Here is a 15220-nt window from a genome sequence, read left to right on the forward strand (position 1 = left end):
CTCGAATCAATCAACCAACGGACCAGCCATACAGCCAATCATTAGAATCAATCAAACGACTCAATTAATCAGTCAATCAGCCAATCAGTCAAATTGTACACAGACACACATTTGGTCAATAACGGTTCGGTTTCGATATGTGCAGTAATTAATAGAGCAATGCCGTCGCGTATGTCCATCTACATACTTATATTAGGTTTCAGTAACTAAAGTATGCCCTTCGTGGATCTAATTTATGGAATTATGATACAAAGAGAATCTCACCCTCGTGTTTTAAAAAATAATATCATACATCCATCTTTTCAGCTTGTAAACAGTGATGAGCAGTGTCCTGTGTGTGGAACGTACATCTAATCAGCTTTAGTGCAAGATAGATTGGTGATGTGAATTGATTGTGTCGTCATTCAACGATGACGTCACAATGGTCTGCAAAGATTTGTGATGCAATTTCATTGCAATGGTATCTCCAAGGAGGTATCGCTTGATCCTTTGATCTCACCCAAGGGTTATCTCCTGTGCAAGCCTGTTTTGGATGATAGAAATGTAAGGCCCCTATCGGTAGCGACGTAAAAGTACCAAACTACAGCCTTTACCGCCAACTTCAACAACAATACGTCCATGACCTATTCGGCCATCATTTGTAGTATTAAATATCATGTAAACTGCTTTCTTTATAAGAAAATTGGTATTATTTTTTAATGTTTCAAAAAGGACCCATCTGCCACAAGGTCTGATGCTCATACAACATCAGATCACCTCTACACACATCATCTCGACTTCCAATGCGACTAAACCAGAAGGCTAGCGCCAAACCTAACAGAGTTTGGCTAGCGATATGGTAGTCTCCCGCAAGGATGGGCCTGAAATACGCATCTTCAAATTGAAATGTGCTTCTCTGGACCAGAGTTCCGACTGTGCTAACAGATGTGAAACGAGCGGTGTGCAAGTGTAATCGACGCCGAACAAACTGCAACTGACAGCAGTTTTTGTAAAATCTAGAATCTCACGCTAAAACGGAACGAAGCGTTTGATTAACTGTACCGGTCTCTCATACCAAGGGGTCTTTAAGCATGGCTAGATACACCGACAGGTAATCAAATGTAACAGTCGGCTAACGGAACAAATTTGCTTGCCCCCATTCACGCCACGCCATCGAGAAGACCTTTACCATTGATTGGGCAGCTGACAAGATTGGAGGCTTAATTAAAGGCATGGACTCGTTTGTAAGCCCCATACAGTGTTTCTGGCATTTGTCATGTGTAAATGAACCTGCGGACATTTCGGTGACTTCGTTTGTCTGCCAGTTTAGCAATTTACAGGTATGTTTATCGTCAAATTGATAACGCGACCAATATACTCATCTTGTTATTCTTAACGGTTGACCTAACCAACTCAATAAACAAGCCTTGTCTCCATTCTAATGTATCCCAGAATTCCTTATTAGAACCGTCCAGAGGGTATCGTAGTGTAATCGTGTTTCTACCACTGTTACGCAAATAAGGGGAGAATTAAGATTAGGTAGATTTAATTAACGAAAATTTGAACTTTTCCAGGTTTAATCGGTCGAAAGGATAGAGATGATTCATTTCATTGTCATGAACTCATCGAACTGTATTCTCCTCGATTTGTACTACATGTCAGCCTTAGATGTGAATACACTAAGGTGGAATTATCGCCAGATAGTGCGTGCACACTTTGTGATGGTCGAACAACTGAATTCAACACAAGCACTCACGCATACAACAGGCATTCTAATCTGTGAAACGTTGAGTACATTGCAATAGGACAGATCGGTGAACCATTGCCTGGTCTTTCAAATCGTAATTCTCGTTTAATTGCATGTAGCCATTGTGAAATGACATGTGTGAATAGTGAGATCTGATGAAATATCTAACAACTTGTTACAGTGCAAGCAATTGCTATTGTTTTTTAAGGAATCCCCAAACATTACATTTATTGTTACGCCTTTGCGAACACATTCCAGCGAGGTAGTGTTTGTTTCTGTTTGTTTGCTGTTTAACGCCGCACTCAGCAATATTCCAGCTATATGACGGCGGTCTGAAAATAATCGAGTATGGACCAGACAATCCAGTGATTGACATCATGAGCATAGATCCACGAAATTGGGATACGATGACATGCATCAACTACGTCAGCGAGCCTGACCACCCGATCCCGTTAGTCGCCTCTTACGACAAGCATAGTCGCTACACTAGGTTTCACATAGGTTACGCAATGCATATTTAATCTTTATTGAAGGGTCTTGATATTAACGCGTGTCACATTCGTCCGCTATCTGTAGTTGTTTGCGCTTTTCAGTGGATGGTCTCTGCTAAGCCCGCGCTCTTTAGACATCGGTGAAGTACACGGAATAACGGAATATATTTTTAAAACTTTAACAACTGTAAACAATATGAGATACTGACATATCATGCAAGAACCAAGCATTTTACAGTGTGCATCTTACATACGGGCAAGCATTGTTTGATGATTTGACCTGACCACACTGTCGTTTTGTGGTGGTTATTTGAGTTGGTCTGACCACTGCGTTGTCATGAAGATGTGAGATGGTCTGTTTCTCATATTGTCACACAGATTTGAGGGGTCATGTGTCTCATATTGTCATACAGATTTGAGGGGGCAGTGGTGGCCCAGTTGTCTAAGGTAACTCAATTAGCTGTGCAGAGTTGCGTCTTTAATACAGGTTTAAATCCAAGATTCGTCTTGATAGTTTCTATATTTATCAGCACAATGCAGTGGTGACCGTCTTAGAACTGCTTTACTTCAGGTTCCTTCCCAATTTAGCAGACACGCTGTGACATAACTGGATTGCTGTTCACATCAGTGCTGAACCAAACTCACGCAGATCTGACATTGTTGCTGCGGTGTCCCCGCTGCTACTGTTCGAGCGCCCCCAGTACGTTATCCATCACTAGACCGACAAGAAGATTTAATCAAGAGTGAAAGACGACACACGTTCAACAATGAAATGTCAACTCCTTCAATGTGAACATACACTCAACAGTGAAACAAAATGCAGTAAACCTCGATTTGTCTGCAAGCTATGCGTCATATACAATGCTCACTTTTACAGCTCGTCTGAAGTGGGTATCCTTTTTATAATCAAATCGACGTATGATATAGTATTCATTAGAGTATACTTAATATTTTACTTGTTTCCATAGAAACGAGAAATGTAATTGATATTTAATGTGTAAGACAATGGTTTATTGTCGTTTTAAACCAAGCAATGATGATACCTGGGGTGTTTCTCGATCCTAATTGTGGTTATAATATATTGTTTGTGTCATGTTTGACATTTGTAGTCTAATATTATTATTTTTCAAATAGATAATTAATATCGCATACAATTGTGTACTGTTTTACAACATCTCGATGAAGATTGTAGAACTAGTGGACCATAAAACAAATAAGTTTACTTCTTACACAATATACTCACCGCCAAAAGAAACGCAAACCATAGAAACATATAGAGAAGTATGTACGTTAAGAAGTGATGTTTCCAATGTGAACCAAAACAAAATGTCAATACTAACAATCAGTCAAGTGTTACCCCAGATTGTCTATATTCTTTTCACGATATGCTGTACGTGATTTCCAAAATTTACACGCTAATCCTACACCAGACGAATGATGTATCTCGAGTCCAGGATCTATGACGTCACATGTGATGCATTCATGAACATCGGTTCACACAACATAACAGTATGTTCGTTTGTGCATCGAATTAATCTAATAACTCTTAAATATGAATATTCTTTTTATATATTTACCAACATGTATGGTTTTCGCGTTTCTTTTGGCGGTGAGTATACGAAACGCCAAATAGAGTGAGTGAGTGAGTAACGTCGCTTTTAACAGTATTCCAGTTATACCGCTGCGTGATGCTTGTCTCAGACGTTTACCACTTCGGTGGAACCCACGAGCACGGGTGCTGACAAACCTAGAAACATAATCGGGGCGAACCGGGGTTCAAACCCACAATCTGGCCCAAGGGACGCAACTCTGCACATCGAATTACTTCGCCTTAGACAATTGGGCCACCCTCGCCCCCTGAAATGTAAAGAAACCACCCGTAGTTTACGACTGAGATACTTCTTCAAAAACTTTTGTGTATCTATGAATACCAACTATTCTGAAGCCATTCAAAATATCAGGACAAACCGTTTAATGTCCGTTTCCTCCTGCATAACATGACAGATGTATAAAGAATAATCAGTCGCGAGTATCTGCCGGTACAGATTCCATTGGGCGTTAAAGGTAAATCAGTGATGAACATTATGTCAATGGATCACTGGAAATCAGTGATGAACATTATGTCAATGGATCACGGTAAATCAGTGATGAACATTATGTCAATGGATCACGGGAAATCAGTGATGAACATTATGTCAATGGATCACGGTAAATCAGTGATGAACATTATGTCAATGGATCACGGGAAATCAGTGATGAACATTATGTCAATGGATCACGGTAAATCAGTGATGAACATTATGTCAATGGATCACGGGAAATCAGTGATTATACCAGGTGTTTGCGAAAAGGGTTGGTATGTCCTGGTCAACAGACACCAGCCGCCCCTCACACAATTTGCATTACAAAGTAAGAGTTTGATATATTCTGTTCATAATCAACTATCCACACAACCCACTAGTTGTAATACAGATCTTTATTCAGTACAGTACAGGCCACAGGCCCTTTGTACAAAATGTATGGCATATTTATGGCGACAATCACAATGATAAAATACGTGTTCTCTCTTCTTTACTGTGATACAGATATTTAGCGATATTAATAATCAGCTTTGTGTTGGTTGTAGATAAAAGAATATTAAACTTATGGACATTTGGGTGTAAATAATATTTTGAAGGAATATAGAGATGGCGTAGGTGAGTGTATGCAGGGCACACTAGCAGGAAATGAAACTCGTTTTCTATTAGGCCAACTTGACATAGTTTGCAAAATCTTTTTTCGCGAGGGATATTAAGTTTTCCTCCAGTTTCTATTTCCAGTTGTAATACAGGACGTGAAGATCCGAGTTAGAATAGAATGGACTGTCTGGTCCAGACTCGATTATTTACAGACCGCCGTCACACAGCTGGAATATTGCTGCGTGCAGCGTTAATGAACAAACGAACAATTGAATGCAGGACGCAATTTAAGTTGTACAACCCTATCAATTTTTTTTAAATCGATCATTTATCACTTTGTCGCCTAATAATTAGAAAAGCACTAAAGCTAATATCCTGATTTGAAAATGTCATCATATATTTTATTAATATATAAATCGTGGGGCAAAATAAAACAAACACCCTCGTTTGATGGAGGCAAATAATGAAACAAATAAGAAATGGTTATTCGATGGTGATGTATTTGATAAGGGTGTCACAGTTGTGTTTTGGACCTAACGTTTGAAGTGTTTCGGCGACTGTTTTCGATCTAGTAACGTTTTGATAACGTTTGTAGTGATGTGGTCAAATCCATTTTTCAAGTGCATACTTCCTTTTTGCCCGGTTTTGTAATTTGAAAATGTCCACAATTCGGAACATCCGTCAGTAAATGTTAAAATTAACACAAAAAATAACGAAAATATTTTCATGGCAGGAGACAATAGCGCATTGCCCTATAGTGACTGTATTGTTTAAAACAATAGATGTCAATTTCGTCTAATGATTGACGTATCATTAATTTGCAAGTTAATGACAGCCATGAACCTGATATTAACACCTTACACATGAGATAAAGGGATCAGGTTTATACGGTCAGTAACTGAAACCAACAACCAGCTGTTGACATAACATCAAGCCTCATTCAGGCACATTGTGATAAATGGCACATCTGACCTGTAGGACATACTTCATATTCAGTTTGATTGTTTCAGAATATTCTGTCCACAAGTCATCATCTTGTTTGTGTGTTGTTTAACGCCACACTCAGCACTATTCCAGCTATATGACGGCGGTCTGTTAAAAACGAGTCTGGACCAGACAATTTGGTGATTGACCATGTCAGCGAGCCTGACCACCCAATCCCGTTACTCGCCTCTTACGATTAGCATAGTCGCCTTTTACGACAAGCATGGGTTGCTGAAGACCTATTCCACCCCGGATCGCACCATCTGGCCATTTTGTATGGTTATATTCATACTCAGTAGACATGCATTACAATGTTGTGCGTGGAATTAGTGTCAAATGACTAACTGCATTATTATTTTTGGGAAATAGAGCCTAAAAGAATAAAACTTTGGTCACATATTGGACGTGTAATGCCCTTTTTCAAACTTTCTGGTTAAAGTTCAAAACATTTAAAGGGTATAAGGCTTGAAACTTAAGAACTTGAATATTTAATCTCAAAATTAAACTTGAGATTTTTTAAGTGGCATTTTAGAAGCTATAGTATCAAAAAAGAATTAGATTGCTTGATAAAGACACTAGCTCCCGTACTGTAACGTCACGTTGAAAGAATAAAGACGTTGACCCCCACACCACATCACCAACATACCCAAACAATAACAACAACAAACCAAAGCGAACAGAAACCTGCATTTTAGTTATTTACTCGAATGGGTTTCACGCCACTCACAACAATATTCCAGCAACATCACAGCAATGGGACATCAGAAATGGGCTTCAAACGTCATAATACCTATATTGGAAACGAGTGAGTACCGTTTTACGCCGCTTTTAGCAATATTGACGCAATATCACGGACAGTAGTTATGGACTTGACGCATTATAAACCATGTGGGAAATCGAACCATTGTTTTCTACGTGACGAGCCAACGCTTTAATCACCGCCCCACTTTAATTAATACATCATGCTGACAAAGTGCATTGAATTGGCAACACTATCTTGGTACCTATAATATGCCCATCCGGAGTTTTCGGATCAACGGTTTCAATATATTACAAAGAAAAACCGAAATCATGTGGTTCTAATAATTCCCAAATAAATTTGAATTTTGCATAAAGTAAACATTACTAGTGTTTATATTTATGTTTATATTTATCTTTTTGGTCGTGATTATGAAATATATCACAGAACATAATACAAGACATACCGCGTCATACTACAAGACGTTTAAAGATGGAACTTCTTGTTACCCTGCCTGCCGCTCGGCATAAAGGGGATGAATGGGATATTCGGGGTATTCATGTTAAAACTGCGGCATGGTATCTTAGTGGGCTAGTACTATGAAACCGGAATAAGTCTCGACTAGTATACGCACAAAATTGTTTATCGACTACCACATACGGTCCCTCCGCAGAACATTTAAAAAAATCCGCCCATCGCAAGCTCTGCTATATCGTCTCATGTAACAAATTATTTCATCTCACGATAGAAGCCACACTGTGCGGAGCCCTAAACTAGTCCCGTCCATGTAGCCAAACACATTGAGAATTTGATGGGCGAATGTAAAATTACCTGCTATTTGTCCTTATAATAATCAACCTCGGCAATTCTATCAACCAGACCCCATTATCGACTTCAGAAGCCCTAGGAATCTTGCCGGACTTGTCAAGAGAAAGGGTTGGAGTAAAATACACCTTCCCAGACGGATCACACAATAGGAAGTCATTTCAGTAGAACATTAGTAAAGTGAGACCTATTTTCTGTTTATGACGGTGTAAATTGGAAGCGTTGACGGAGTTCAGTGATGATGAACATCTTGAGAGATGTAAAAGAGGGTTATACAACACTGGGGCCATGTCTGCTTGGAAGGTTGTGGAAGACAATCGCAATGTACGTCATGATTGATTAATCGAGTTTCGATCATGATTGATATACCCCTCTTGACATCAATCCCATGTCAATCGTTTTCTTTTTTAACAGGTGAGCTTACCCCTAACATTTGAAAACAAGCGAGATGCGGCGTTCATTTGAAAGTATGTCGTTTGTAAAGTTAATCCAAGAACTTTCTTGAGGAAAGTAAATTAGTAAATAAACTTATAATCAATATCGATTTTAAAAAATTCTAAATTTTGAAATTAGATTGTAATTTCCTTAATATTAATAGTCAGACACTTTTGATTCAATTTCAATTCCATAATACAAGAAATATATTTGATCTAGCCTTAACTTCTCTCTAAAAAACATACTTCAGACTCTGATAAGAATTTTTACAGCAGCTAATCGATATCTTATATTGGGGCTAGTGTTTATTCTAGAGGGTAGTGGACGGGGCATTCCATCTACAGGCGTACTGAAACCCTCTACAAATATACGCCTCATCTTTGCGAACTTTCTTAAGTGTTTGTCCATTTCTAAACGAACTCGTCCTTCATCAACTATTTCACTGTATTTCGACTTGATTAAAAGTTGAAGGAGGGTGACTTGGCATCGACAGACCGCTGTTATATATTAAATGATACAGAACGCGGGGAATGACAGCTAAGCTCATCTTATCATTAGAACGACTTCTGTGGGATAACCGTTTAATACAGTAACTGTATACTGATGATAAACGATCGTATGATAATTTGATTTGAGCGAAGTTTCAAATAGCAATTAAATATATGCTCAAGCTTCATAGACAATGGTAATGGTTAATGTTTGGATTCAGATATTTTTGGAGTTTGTAATAAAATGTATTTCGCGGATACGTTGCCACAGAGTTAATATATGAACTTTATGGCACCATGAAAAGATACAGATATGTTATTTGATAGCGTTAGCCTATTTTGGGATTTATTAAAACAGTTGTATAATCATAAAATTTAAAAAAAGAATCCTGTGTATATAATACCCAATCCATCTGTATCTTGATCAGCAGCGACGTCATACTGACTTTATTGTCCCATCACATGAGGCAGACGTCTTCTAACAACTAGATATTTGCACTGCAATTTTCGTAATAGAAATATAAAACTTCAACGCCAGAGAATAACCAGTGTCGATTATCCACAGAAACAAACATAATTTACTGCTGATTTCAAGATAAAAACCATCAAAACACCCCCCTCCTCCTTTCTCTTTCCGTTTTTCACAGAGTTAATATACATTCCTCTTTCATTAAAACTTAAAAAAACAAAACATATATAACTTGAAACCAAAGTAAACACCCCAAATCAATATTTTCCGTTTGTTCAAAACTCTAAATGCCGGTCCTTCATTGTACTGGTAATAAAATGGCGACCTGTATGTCTTCTGTTGATGATAAATTGACATAAACATGGCTATTATTCCAGGTAAACGCGAGCAAACCACCTGGGACATGCCCTTTTTTGAAACGTTCCCAAACACGACTACTAAATACATCTAAAAATGTTCGATGATGATGATATGCACGTTTATTTTATCAATATTTCTTCATCCGCCCTGCATTAATCATTACAGTAATGGGTCTGAATAATGATTGGCAAGATGTGACCGACCTATCCAACACTCGTTATTAGCACTGGCGTCAGTGTCATATGAAGTCAAGAACTGGCTTTACAGTAAATGGCAAGTTTGTTTGAACATGAGAATTAATTTTCGTAGTATTGTGGTTTGTTTTGATGTATAAAGAAACAAACAGAGCATTTTTATCAAAATTCCACGTTTCTTGTATATTTTCATTAAGAAACTTTGTTTAATGCTTTGAAACTGTGAGACATTTTAGTTACACAATTCATCACGGTAACAAAGAATCCTGACAGTTTACATTATTCATGAATATTAATGTAATTAAACTTTGAACAATTTTAAATTGCGATTGAACAGAAAGAAGAACTATAGTTCCAAGTTGTTCAACCCATGCTGACATACTGTTCTTCAATGGTTATAAGAATTCGTTAAAATGAATCAAGACGCCATTTTCCTTTAACCGAATATTCAGATCCTTATCCTCATCAATTACATCACCGAATCTCGCATCATGTCAGAGCGTAATCCAATTACTTTCATAATATAACCTCGTTTTATGAAGATGATATTCACTCAGCAACACCTGCTCCGCTTGATCGCTGCTGGCAAGAGAAAACGACAAGTGACATAGTGGACAATATTTATGGATTATTGAACCTTTTTCTAAACCACACATCATTAATCAAACATTTTCATGAAAATTAAACTTCTCGTAATTTCAATAAGTTACCTTCAGTTTCGATGACGCGCACATGGGACACAATAATGACCTTCGAGTAGACATTTTGTTATGTAAAATATGTCACTAACTATTTTCATCTCCTTAGTAACGTGAAATATGACTAATCGATTGTAAAAGGCCCATAAACTCATTGCAAGCCATCACTAATAAACGTCAAAGCATGACTTGCCAGGGTTTTATATTTATGCGTCGAACATCTGGTATACCACTAGTTTTATAGGACCTTTCAGAGATGATAATATAGTCTCCTCATCAATAAAACGACAATAGCTATTTGATTAAATTGGTATTAATTTCAATATGGTTATTATCTTCCTTGAAAATAATACTCTTGCATGATAGATAAGAATATATACAGGTTTTAGTATCGCTTCTAAAAAGTCAATTTATTGATAAAAAAATGTGTTTTAATTTTAAGACGTGGATCAAGGTTGTGTGGTATTTGATGGCTTTGAGACGATATTAGTAGTAGTGTTCCATTGTATATTTGAAACGCGTTATGAAATATTTAATACAACATGGCGGTAAGTCACCATATTCACACAAGACTAAATCCCTGACTGTAAATTATATTCACAGACCCGTTCGAGTGCACGGTATTAGCCCGTGGGCGTATTAGTACATACATGTAAATTAACTATTTGACACTCGGGCCCAGTTCTCATGGTCTCAAAACACTAAATTTTTATACAAGCAAATTAACCTGATGTAAATATCTTCCAGTAGTGAATAACATTCACGAATTCATTTAGACATAATTTAATTAAATTTAACATTTTTAGACATGTATATTTATTAATGTGTAAATGTGTGCATGCGAATAGGGTATCTTCAGCATGAAATACTTTAATACTAGGGCTAATACATAATTTTATTTATGGGAGATGACGCCATGGCTGGTTCTCACCAACTTTAACGTGAAACACAACCCAACAAAATATATAGTTTGCTGTAGACATACATCACAGCCATAGATATTTACTACCGGTATACAGTAAACTACGGTTATAACAAACTCAAAGGGACTACTAGTTTTAGTTCGTTATAACCGTAATTCGTTATAGGCATATATACAGTATAACTACAGCAAATAGTCGGAACTAAAAGTTAGATCGTTATATCCGTTTGTTCGTTATAAGCATGTTCGTTATAAACGTAGTTTACTGTATTTATTTATGCCGGGTTCCTTCAAATATATACAACGTAACCACGACACTGGCACAATATTAAACTCAAATGATATTACAAAACATACCAATACACATGAAACGTTTTATGGTAGATATGTGGTGGACATTTCCAAATCGGACGCATCATTGACAAATATGATGTCCTGCCATCCCAATGTGCTCAGGTCAACAATTGACTTCTGCATGTGTTTGTGATGGGTGTCACCGTTGGGGCAGGATACGGTCACCCTTTCGCGAACACCTGGGATCACCACTGTTTAATAGTGATTCATAAACATATGCTTATGATATGGTTAAAATCGTACCATGGAGTGGATATTTCTTAGGATCATCGAAATGGTTTTGTTGCTTTCATTTATATACATGTGAAATCTCGTAGCGTTTCTACATGTCGTGTCAACTTACTAATAGCTGCAGGTCTAGTCTTTGTAATGATCTATACAAACTTGTACGAGACAAAAAAAAAACCTTATCGATTTGATTTCATGTGACATTTACATTTGCTTTAAATATTAATATCTAGAAGTTTAATTGTTCAAATAGCAAGGACATAATATATTGTGTTTGAAGCCGATCCATTTCATATTGAACAAAACAGGTTTCATAGCCTCCTTTACGGCAGAGAGATTTAAACCTCGATAACTCACTCAGCACAAAATCACCTGCACGCCCGTGAAAACTTGTTGTCTTATGTATAAAGTTCGAGCAAATTTGACCATGTAATTTTTAAACACAATAGAAAATCAGTTTAATCAAAGTGTTACATCTAAAAAGTTCGCAAAGCCCCCAATAGTGCCGTGCCCGATTTAAAACAGGCATTAGCGTCTAACATCCCCATATAGATAACCATCAGTGTGAGAATCGATCCAATAACAACACTGTATCGATGGAATCTGAAAATCATCATTAGCTCGCAGAAGCCAAAGTCGGAAAATGGCCAATTTAAAACTGCACCAACCTCGCCTATATTTATCAACTACAGCGTCGTTTGGCTAACAAGCTATACTAATAAACTACCAATTTATGAGCAAACAAACTAATTCTTCAATAAACGGGGTCGCCTGTGCCCTATAAGAAGGGTTCGCCTGTCGTCCGCCACAGAATCATTCATACTGGGAGGGTATTGATTTCCTTAACTGTTTTCTCAATAAATCAATATTGTTGTTACTGAAGTAATTACATTCTTTCTAGCCAGTAACGGAAAGCGGTGTTTGTATGTAAAGGGAGATAATCGCCTATGTCGTGAATAATAGGCTTGATTTATGATGAGAAGGGATTGGGTGGACTACGAATTCCTATTTGTGGAGTATTATTTCGTTATGATGATTCAGCGAAAAACAGCACTTACCTAAAATGTTATGTGTGGGAAAGATGAGTTTTCGGGAAACTTTTCAGACACAATTTTCCTGTCTTCACTAGCCATGCATTTAATGACACAGACAAACTCAAAGCGTCTATTTGAGAAATGGTCTTTGGGTAATTCCAACATACTATATTACACAAGGTCGGCTCTGGTCAACTGGTAATCCCTGCTATATAAACGTCGGGCATTATCATGTGTACAAATCATTACTGGGGTGAAGGGTCACAATACAAGTACGAAGCGACTTGAATAAGGGAAATGGTTTGAGAAATTGGGTTTTTAAGCAATGTTGAGTTTTGTTCCGTTTCCGATTTTTAGGGTGAAGGGTGCAGTTGTCGATTTCAATCTGATTCAGGACAAATACAGTGGTCTATTTCGTCTTATAAAACTTGAGGCGTGACAAGAATATTTGTCAATTTCATCTTTTGAAACTGGTGGCGGGACAACTGGGTGATTAATTTCATCTTATGATTTAAAACCAGCTGATTTAAGCATTCCAAACCAGAACATTATTGCCAAATCAACCAATGATCAAGTCTACATTTCGTCAAAAGAAACCAAACAGAACAATATAATAATTAATTCTAATTGGTATTCATACTTCATAAATCATAATTTGTCTAGCTGCAAATAAAATCCATACCCATCACGAGGTATTTAAAAGACATCTTAAAACTCCAAGGAATCTACACAATAATATTACGAAGTATCAAAAGGTAAAAGGGAAATCCAAACTAGCTTTTCAGTCACATAAGTGTGTTTTGTTGAAATTATTTACTTTTAATTTAGGAATATATTTGATCATTTTTAAGAATTAAGGAATTTTAAGTATCATTACCAAATTACTATACCACATACTTATATATTATCATAATGTTCAATATATTTGCTATTATAGCTGACGAATCGTAAATCAAAACTACAGGTTCTCTCCCAAAATGAAACGTCCCAGATTAAGTTTACTGCAGATGTGTCTCTCAAAGAAAACCCAGCAATTTTCTCGCGATGGCAGCAGGTAGATTGCTGCCTGTCGATGTAAACACGGTTTAACGATAGACTCACTCCAACGCTATCACATAATTATTCCACGATTAATCTACTTAGTCCTTTTTATGCCGTGACACCAACCACAAACCAAATACGCCCAATGTAAACCACAAACGACTACGCCCATGCTATCGCAAGCCATTGAAGCAAAACGAATAGTTGTGCCAGCGCAACGGATGTATAGGTTTCTGAGCATCCCCTCCTTGTCATGCCTACCATCTCCCAGCTTCGCTGCTCACCCAGCGCTCCAGAAATTGATTACCCGGTCATTACTGATATAATTGAAGAAATTGGATCGCCCCATTCACTAAAGGACTGAGACGCGGGCACCTAGAGCCCTTCTCTGGCCTGTTGCTGGGTAGATAAAGCCAGTGAAAACTATGCCTAACCTACTTGCTGTCATTGTAACAAGTCGATAAACTGTCGAGAGGATGAGCCAGTTAGGCCCTACAAGGCACGCGTGGTGCAGTGGTAGTGTGGTCATTTTAAATGGCACAGGAAACCCTTTTGGGCACAAGATGTGTGAAAGGTCCGGAGAATTGATGTGTGAAGATAAAAATAATCTAGGTGGTGAGAAACCATGTAACCTATACAATACAGTGGAATATCGTTAGGCCGGAACCCATTAATCCGGAAACCTCGCATTCCGGACGTTTAGTGTGGTGACCTTATTTCTATCTGTACATTGTGTGAAGCCCATTTCTGGTGTCCCCCGCCGTGATATTGTTGGAATATTGCTAAAAGCGGCGTAAAACCATACTCACTCACTCACTCACTCACTCTATCTGTGATTAAAATCACCTTATTCCCACAATTCGTCAATCCGGATCGTCCGGATTAAAGAGGTGTCACTGTATTTTTTTCTCTTATTTTTAAAATTCAGATAAAAAAGGGGCTTGGCTCCAGCTAGATGTCAGTGCTAGCAAGATTGATGTAAATCCTTTAAATACCACTTTGTTTTCTAAGTTAGTATTCATACCCTCTGTTTAGGTTGACGAGAGACTCATACAGGATAATACCACTGTTACCACTTTGCATCCATAGTGCTACGCACAGAATTAATAGCTATTTAGAAGCTATAGTTACGATTCATATGGAACGTATATCTACACGTAGACGTTCGTATCAATCTCGGAATAATCATATCACGTATTGGAACACACTTCATCCATAAAGCAATATAAATGTAAAATTGTACATAAATGCATAAAATTATCAAAGATATTTACTTGTGTTAGGTTGTATAAACTACAATACTTGTTTGGTATGACCAACCCGCCCTCATTCTAGTATATTTTAAAAACTTTTAAGAACCAACGTTTTTAATCGAAATTTCCTATTTCGCTATTCCGACTTTTTGCATACACCATGATTTCCATGGTGCGTTAGATTCACAGGGGAACCTGATCTCGCAGGCTCCTCTCTCCACCCTCTAAATCTCATTTCATAGTATCCTGAGGTATCTTTCATGCAGATCGCCAATTCAGTGGCTTGAAGGAGAGCACAATT

General features: G+C 37.6%; 1 protein-coding gene across 3 annotated transcripts in view; it reads right to left on the reverse strand.

The window, feature by feature from the left end:
* Positions 1-15220, reverse strand: part of LOC124137985 — a 203286-nt gene that overhangs the window by 105519 nt on the left and 82547 nt on the right. The window lies entirely within an intron of this gene.

Source organism: Haliotis rufescens, unplaced genomic scaffold (genome assembly GCF_023055435.1).
Source record: "Haliotis rufescens isolate VD_foot unplaced genomic scaffold, xgHalRufe1.0.p SCAF_17, whole genome shotgun sequence".
In the NCBI taxonomy this organism is placed as follows: Eukaryota; Metazoa; Mollusca; class Gastropoda; order Lepetellida; family Haliotidae; genus Haliotis; species Haliotis rufescens.